This window comes from Salvelinus sp. IW2-2015, linkage group LG14 (genome assembly GCF_002910315.2).
Source record: "Salvelinus sp. IW2-2015 linkage group LG14, ASM291031v2, whole genome shotgun sequence".
Classification (NCBI taxonomy): Eukaryota; Metazoa; Chordata; class Actinopteri; order Salmoniformes; family Salmonidae; genus Salvelinus; species Salvelinus sp. IW2-2015.
Window position 1 is genome coordinate 25,383,368 of NC_036854.1, and position 9,426 is coordinate 25,392,793.

The 9,426-nt window shown below is 43.4% G+C and overlaps 1 pseudogene; it reads right to left on the reverse strand.

Annotated features, from left to right (window-relative positions):
* The window catches only part of LOC111973100 (TGF-beta receptor type-1-like), a 90,124-nt pseudogene that overhangs the window by 38,131 nt on the left and 42,567 nt on the right, over positions 1-9,426 (reverse strand).

The following is a 9,426-nucleotide window of genomic DNA, read 5'->3' on the forward strand; positions in this document are numbered from 1 at the left end:
TGTCATTAGAGCCCTACCACCACTCCAATAACACCACCTGTCATTAGAGCCCTACACACTCCAATACCACCACCCTCATTAGAGCCCTACACCACTTCAAACAACACCACCCTGTCATTAGAGCCTACACCACTCCAATAACACCACCCTGCATTAGAGGCCTACACCACTCCAATAACACCACCTGTCATTAGAGCCCTACACCACTCAATACACACCACCCTGTCATTAGAGCCCTACACCACTCCAATAACACACCTGTCATTAGTAGCCCTACACCACTCAATAACACCACCCTGTCATTATGAGCCCTACACCACTCCATAACACCACCTAGTCATGTTAGTAGCCCTACACCACTCCAATAACACCACCCTGTCATTAGAGCCCTACACCGCTCCAACAACACCACCCCACTCCAATAACACCACCTGTCATTAGAGCCCTACACAGCTCTGCTCCCATTACGCCATGGTTAAGGCTGAGCCCATCTGAGCCAGAGATGGACCGATAAGATAACTGCTGCTTTCACTACACACTCACCTCACAGAGGGAGAGAGAGAGTCAGTGGCTCAGTCTGCCCCACCATGTCACAGCAGGGTGCCTCCCTAAGAGCTGTTCTGTGGCTACACTCACTGGCAGAGTCATTCACACACTCACACAGAGACGCATGCTGGTAAGCACACGCACTGAACAATAGTACTCTGATACAATTGCACACACAAAGGGCAAACGAAGAAGAGAACCAACACAAGAAGCCACACCTTAACAGATAAGACGCACCGTCAGGCTGTGTTACCAACACGACACATCGTTAGGCTGTGTTACTAATACAACACACAAATAGACAAACAGAAACTTAAATAATATAAAACATTTGCGGTCCTGCATGAGCAGAGAACACTACACACACTCTACACGCACACAGTCACACACAAACACAGTGACACACACACTCTACACAGTCACGCGCACACAGTCACGTGCACACAGTCACGCGCACACAGTCACGCGCACACAGTCACGCYCACACAGTCACGCACACACAGTCACGCACACACAGTCACGCACACACAGTCACACACATCCCTGCCCAAAACCCCACACACCCCACGGCTCCCTAACCCACCAGAGCCGGAGCCAGAGGTGGTCATGTCGTAGATGAGGTCTTTGAGGGTGGAACCCACGTTGAGGAAGGGGTGATCCATGGAGGGATCCTCCTCGTTGGGCACGCGGTGATGCACACCCACCCGGCTGTGGCAAACGTAGAAGACCAGCACCAGCACGAAGCACAGCACGCACACGGGCCCCGCGATCACTGCCGCCAGAGCCACAGGCCCCAGAGGAACCGGCTTCACCGTCGGCACTGCGGGAGGGTGAAAGGGAGGGGAGAGTATTAAAGGATTTTAAGAGTTAGACAACAACAAAAAAATCCACTCTGGCCAGACACGCCACAATAGACAGGAACTATTCATAGAAGTTCATCCATTTGGCAACTATCAACATAATTGATTATTTTCAAATTGTTCCATCTGAATATGTAACTATCAGATAACTCCCAAGCAGCTGTATGTGGAGATGGTTCCAGGATAAGAGTGGGTGAATGGGCTGTTGGTTGAGATAGCATGGAGTGCGACCAGTTGTACACCCATTACGTGCTGGGTACAAAAGGACAGGTAACCTACAATACCCAGAATTCCCACACACCAGTGTTCCCCAAAAATGTCTGACCATTACCTGGTCTTGGCTCTTTGGTCCTTGTCGTCGAAAGGCAGCCAATATAATGAAAGTTCTGAATTGGATGACTCATACGCTTGTCTGTATCACGAGTGTCTTCATCAAGTCACTGGTTAATACGCATTCATAAGTCGTTACAGTACATGCCTAAAGGATGACCCATGGTGACAGGAAGACTCTAGCTACAGCAATAGTAATGGAAGAGAAGCTTCTCAAAACCTCAAGCTGCTGGAAAATCTTGTTTTGATCACAAGACTGATAAAAGGCTCCTACTGTGTTGGCCACTCAATAGCCTGTACATTATCTCTAACAGTTAGAAGAAAGAAAAAAACATGACTCACAAGGGGTGGCCATCTTTGTAAACATCGCTTGGGGAAGCTAGGGAAAAAATAAATCAAGTTCGGGGTGCGCTGAAGAAGTGTATTAAAGTCCTAGAACAGCACGCTCACTGGTCTAGTGGTTCTCAAACATCTCCTCGAGGACCCTCAGCCATTCCATGTGTTTGAGAGCTAGCACACGGTAACTTAGTGCAGAGGTTCTCAAACCTCTCCTCGGGGACCCTCAGCCATTCCATGTGTTTGAGAGCTAGCACACGGTAACTTAGTGCAGAGNACGGTAACTTAGTGCAGAGGTTCTCAAACCTCTCCTCGGGGACCCTCAGCCATTCCATGTGTTTGAGAGCTAGCACACGGTAACTTAGTGCAGAGTGCAGAGGTTCTCAAACCTCTCCTCGGGGACCCTCAGCCATTCCATGTGTTTGAGAGCTAGCACAGAGTAACTTGGCGCAGTGGTTCTCAAACCTCTCCTCGGGGACCCTCAGCCATTCCATGTGTTTGAGAGTTAGCACACAGTAACTTGGTGCAGTGGTTCTCAAACCTCTCCTCGAGGACCCTCAGCCATTCCATGTACTTCATCTATTCCAGAGCTAGCACACCTGATTCAACTGGTCAACTCATCATCAAGCCCTTGACTAGATCAATCAGGTGAGCTAGTTCAGAGCTACAACAACATTGTGAAACGTCTGGTGGTCCTCATTGAGCCGTTTGAGAGCCACTGCCTTGTATTAATGTCCCTGGAACAGCGTGCTTCCTAGTACAAGGCCATCGGCAAACACTTTTTTTTTTTTTTTTAAGTCAGAGGTGGGCTTACATTGTGCAACGGCAGAGAATTGTTGGGAGTTTGGTGAAAACAGTGCCACTACACTGTGTGGGCTAAAAGCCATCTGTTGTCGACAACATTTACATGTCCCTATACAGACCGCAATGCCAGAACTAAATGCTTCGTGTAGCTGGAATACGTTCATTCAAACACCTCCACTGAAAACGGGTATCGGTTAACCTAGGATGATCATTTAAAAACAAGATTCTGGGCCTCCTCCACCTATATAGTGCATTCTCAGTAGGGATGAGGGTTTGAAATATTTCCACTATTTGAATAGTATCATTAATTTTTGTTGAATATCCGGATATTTTCTACACTGAACAAAAAAATATAAATGGCAACATGCAACAATTTCTAAGATTTTAATGAACAACAGTTCATATGTAAAAGGAAAATCTGTCAATTAAAATACATTCATTAGGCCCTAATCTATGGATGTCACATGACTGGGAATACAGATATGTATCGGTTGGTCACAGATACCTTAAAAAAGTAGGGGCATGGATCAGAAAACCATTTGCCTCAGACAGTGTGACATCTCCTTCGTATAGAGTTGATCAGGCTATTGATTGTGGCCTGCAGAATGTTGTGCCACTCCTCTTCAATGGCTGTGCAATGTTGTCAGGAACTGGAACACGCTGTCGTACACAACGATCCAGAGCATCCCAAACATGCTCAATGGGTGACATGTCTGCTGAGTATGCAGGCCATAGAAGAACTGGGACATTTTCAACTTCCAGGAATTGTGTACAGATCCTTGCGACATGAGGCCGTGCATTATCATGCTGAAACATGAGGTGATGGTGGCGGATGAATGGCGCGACAATGGACCTCAGGGATCTCATCACGGTATCTCGGAATTCAAATTGCCATCAATAAAATGCAATTGTGTTGGTTGTCCATAGCTTATGCCTGCCTATATCATTACCCCACTGCCACCATGGGTCACTCTGTTCACAATGCTGAAATCAGCAACACACTCAATACAGTACACACGCTTGTCTGCCATCTGCCCGGTACAGTTGAAACCGGGATTGATCCGTGAAGAGCACACTTATCCAACGTGCCAGTGGCCATCGAAGGGGAGTCAGTTACGACCCACTGGAGAAGTCGGTTACGACGTTGAACTCCAGTCGGGTCAAGACCCTGGTGAGGACGACGAGCACGCAGATGAGCTTCCCTGAGACGCTTTCTGACAGTTGGCGGGGGAAAAAATCTACCGTTGTGCAAAGCCCGTTTCATTAGCTATAATAAATCCATAAATATCTACAGAAAGAAGACAGATCCTGCTTCTGTTGCCTGTTTGAGTGTTTGTTTAATAGTCTACTGATTGTGAGAGACAAAGCCCTCAGGCAACCACAACATGTCGGATAAACAATTTCACAAAATGTCAAAATCTTTGCTATGCTGTAATTAAGGCTTTATACTTTTCCTCATTAGACCAGCTTGTCTGGTGTTATTCAGAATTGATTTAGTATTMTTTACACTATTCCAAATCGTCAGAAAAATATAGATTTATAATAATAATCCTCCTTTATCCTTGATCTCCTTATTATTATGATCCACATTATAATAAATCAGTAATGTCATTATCATTAGTAAGGCTTAGTATAGCAGCCTTGTATAACCACCATTAAGCTGTAGGTCTAAGAGAGCATCCTGTTTAGTCTTTAAACCTCAACTTAGGCCTATACTTCAATACTTATATGGGCTACTGAATCAATCAATCATTTATTTTGTTCATGTCATCACAGCATAGGAGTCATTCATGATTTGAAATGCAATCAATGCATTTTATATAGTTTCAAAATAAAATAAAAGCGACCATTGAATAATTTGCATAAAACAATTACATAGGCCTAAACCGTTCCATTTCAGGAAATTGCATTCTCGAATGAATGCGACTGTTTTTAGTCTTTGCTGTAATAAAGGCTTCACACAAAAAAATGCTACAACAGACTCTCTGGTCCGACAATCATGTATTTAGGTGTTGTTTACATTGTTCTAAACGGTCAGAACAATTATATTGTAATCTAATAGCAGCTGTTAGTCACACATAATATGCACGCAGCATTTGTCCCTTACCTTCTTTTTCTTGGATTTCCAGTTTTTTCCACAACAAGTCAAATTTATTCCACACATCTGACTTCCTCTTTACCTCCTGAGTAACCAGTAAACATTCCCCCGTTTTGAGTTAATTTGTCAAATCCTCTGCATCCATTTTGCTGTCGCGTGTTACGATGTTCAGAGTTTGTTATAACCAATTTATTGATGTAATTATAATATGCAATAGGTCAGGCCCTATTGGTGACGTGCATGCGATGTATATTGGTAGGGCTATCCACGACCAAAAATAAATAATTGGTCGATCAAGACTCGTCTGTTCTTTTGACCAATCGACTGGTCTAAATTTTAAAACCTGTATTTTTCTGATATATAGACACACTATTTTGAATAAAATCGACTATATGTAGGCTACTGAGCTTGTCTGATGCTTTAAGCACCGCGGTAAAAAATGAAGACACACAAATTACTAAAGAGGGAGCCAGAGATCCATAAAGCCTAACCAGAAGAGTTTAAAAAAAACTTGACTCTGCCCCTCCCACGGGCCCTCTGCTGCTGGCCTTTACAGATTCTGCCATTAGGCTCCTGAAGGTACCGGTAATAGGCTACACTAGCGGTCGGTAACCTTTTCCATGTGGAGTGCCAAGTTATCCTACCATTTCTACTGATCTGTGTGTCAGTTATGATTTTCATATGCAGATTTTGGTGGAACAGTTTCATTTAATTTATAATAAAGTTTTAATCTCTCAAAATCAATGTCATGTAGTTAATAAAAATCTAAATGAAATTGATACAAATCTAAAAGTAACTTCTATTGTCATTATGTAAAAGTAAACTTACATAAAGCCAACAAATAAATACATTGCAGCCAGCAGTTAGAAAATATGCTGATGAAAATAAATATACTATAACTCACATAAGCTATGCATAGCCAGTCTGCACGGAACTTCAAACATTGTATCGACTATTAACTTGGGTCAGGTGTGAAACTCACACTAGCAAACTTGCAACATTGTAGAACATATTCTGGGCCCTCAGAGTTTCCTGCGCCACTGAGCTCCGAACAGACAGACACAACTGAAGGCTATTTGCGCAAAAGGGAAAATAAGTAAATCAGGCAGGCCTCTTTTAGGACATTTCCACCTGATCAGAGCTTGACATGTTTTCCCCTTTCATGTTGAGTGGTTATTGAAAGGGAAAGAGCTGGAAAGATTTTTCAAACAGGCTACGTTGAGGAACTATTATCATTCTCAATGGATGTAAAAAACAGACTTAGTTTACTTACTTTTTGAGGTGAAGAAAAATGACTTTGAGAAGCTCCACAGTGATGGAAAGTTAAGACAATCATAACATTTATAGGCCTACGTTTACACGCAGTTCAGGTAGCCTTGGCCTACTTCTATGCGTAAAATCAGGTGCTTGTCCTTACTCAAGATTGACAGGAGCGCTCCAAACAGAAGACGATGAATAAATGGGCAACTCGTAAATGGAATGAAATAAACCAAGTGTCCCCTAGGTTGTACGCTCTGCAAATAATGTGTCCACTTCTACAATGAAGACTGTAATAATAATAATAATATATTGAACTCATTAACAGAAATGACAAATTCCCATAACCAAATAAACTTTGTAGATGAGAAATGACGGTAATTAAGGATAAAAGGTACTACTGGTGTGCCCCCGCGGCCTCCGCAGTGGACTAGTCCATTCAGAGGCGTGAATGAGACAGGTGTCTCGTGTGCCATAATTTAAAACATATATATATTTGCCACTGCTCAACTAAAATAATCTCAGGTCGACCAAACGCCTAATGAGGTCAGCCCTACATACATGTGTCACGTAAAAGAGAGCGAATAGGAAATAGGAGCCACGGGTTGAGCGAATAGGAAATGTTTATCCTAAACAAATGGAGGGATTAAGGTAACAGAACTTCAGTCAGAAATGTCTGTAATTATGTTTCAGCAACACGGACAGCACGATACACGTTAATGTTCAGTGGTGGACGCAGCAGCAGGGAGGAGAGAGAGAGAATGAACGGTTGCTAGTCACAGTCAATCGCTGTATTTCTTTCTTTTTTTTAACACAGTGCAGCAAGTCCAAGTCAGGCCCAGCAGGATAAAATCAATTGCGGGCGACTCCCTCTAGTCATMTGTGTGTGTCTTAGTTATTTCATCAAACAGTTCGCTTAAAGCATCAGACAAACTCATTTAATATTGTTGATTTGATTAAAATACATAGGATATGTCTACATATGGAAAAATACACGTTTAAACATTTCTACCAATCGATTGGTCGAAAGAACAGTCTGTTGGTCGACAAAGATGTGTTTGTTTTTTGTTGTTGTCAGGGACAGCCCTAGTAATGAGCATGCTGTTTAATCAGCTTCTTGATATTTCACACCTGTCAGGTGGATGGATTAGCTTGCCAAAGGAGAAATGCTCACTAACAGGGATGTAAACACATTTGAGGCAAAAAGTTGAGAAATAAGCTTTTTGTGCGTATGGAAAATTACTGGGATATTTTATTTCAGCTCATGAAACCACCACTTTACATGTTGCATTTATATTTTTTATTCCGTGTAGTTAGTTAAATAGTTAACCAAATAGTTCACTGTAAAGACGTGTTTTTTTTTTTTAAACGTAAATTTTTAACCTGAGAGCTGCTGCGCGAGGGAGAGGGGCTGGTGCTCTATTGCTGCAGATGGGCCGCTATGAGATTGGAGCGGGTCGACCGAGGCAGAGAGAGATCCAGTAGCCAAGGCAACTCGGCTATCTGACTTGTAGCCCACACAATGTTATTTATCATCCCATATAACAGTTCCTGTCTTGACTGGAGTAGCCTAGAGAAACTAGCTATACTGTAGCTATACGGTAGCTAGCTAGGCTAATTGTGGCTACATGATGCACTTTCTCCCCAACCACATTCAGACAATAACAGCTGATGGTTGCTTATTGTAGCCTACTCGTCTCATTTTGCTAACTTTCAATTCACTCAACTTGCTACACATTGTAGCTCTTTGCCGCTTTGATTGGCCAAAATAAACAACAAGATAGACACGTAGAGGCTACCTGTCGGCTACCAATCTTTTTATAGGGCGCACATGACAAAAACTACATTGAAAAGTTGATTGTTTCATTAAATGAATCATTTGAAATGTGTATATACACTCATATGTAACAATGTTACATACTTCCATGACTTGTCACTTCGGGAACGTTTGTTGTTTATATACGTAATACTTTTGTTTTAATTGTTTTATTTTGGGTGTTCCATGGGTCCACTGGACACCTTGGAGACCTGCAACATGTCGACGGTAGTAAAAAGAGGACGATTTTACAGACCTTGTAATAAGTGTAGACAACTCTAACAGACCACATAACTATGTGTAACGGCTGTCCTCCTCCTCTTCATCCGAAGAGGAGGAGCAGGGATTGAACCAAGGTGCAGCGGGTTGTGAATACATAATGAATTTATTGACAAGACGAAAAACGAACACGAACTACACTTGAAATGATACAAAATAACAAACGACGTAGACTGACCTAAACATGAGAACTTACATAGACACGAAGAACGCACGAACAGGAACAGACTACATACACACCGAAACAGTCCCGTGTGGTACGAAATAACATACAGACACGGAAGACAACCACCCACAAACAAACAGTGTGAAAACACCTACCTTAATATGGCTCTCAATCAGAGGAAATGAAAACCACCTGCCTCTAATTGAGAGCCATATCAGGTCACCCTTAAACCAACATAGAAACAGAAAACATAGACTGCCCACCCAAACTCACGTCCTGACCAGCTAACACATACACAAACTAACAGAAAACAGGTCAGGAACGTGACACTATGAGTAAATCGAGCTTCTCGATGAGCACCTCGCTCTGAACAAGGATACTTCAAAGCCGAACGCCGATTTAGATGCCACACTGCTAAACGATCAAGGGGATCATCCCAGGTGCTCGTCGAGACTGGAGTCCCTCTGCAGTGGCTGCTGGTGATTCTAACATGGATATAGACCAGGAGACTGGAGTCTCTCAGCAGTGGCTGCTGGTGATTCTAACATGGATATGGACCAGTGTCCAGTATTGACACTTCCCTCTGACGAGAACCAGAGAATTAGAGGTAGGAGATGATATCCACCCCAACGCACCCACCCCCTGCCCTCTCATCAAGACCTGTGGCCATCAAGCAGCGTCGCGGCCCTTCACCAGGGCCCTCCGAACGCTCCCCCCACCACAGTACCCAGCTCAAGCCAGGCCGCGGCCCCCGCACAGCATGGAGATCCATGACCTCCCCCTCTTAGTGTGGCCATTGTAGGGAGTTCTATTGTATGGGATGTGGTGGTTGCCGGAGCAAAGACATTCTGCTTTCCTGGTGCGAGATATTACTCGTGAGCTTAAAAGGTCATTCTAGATCGAAACTCTGAGCTGCAAATGGTGGTGCCTGCAT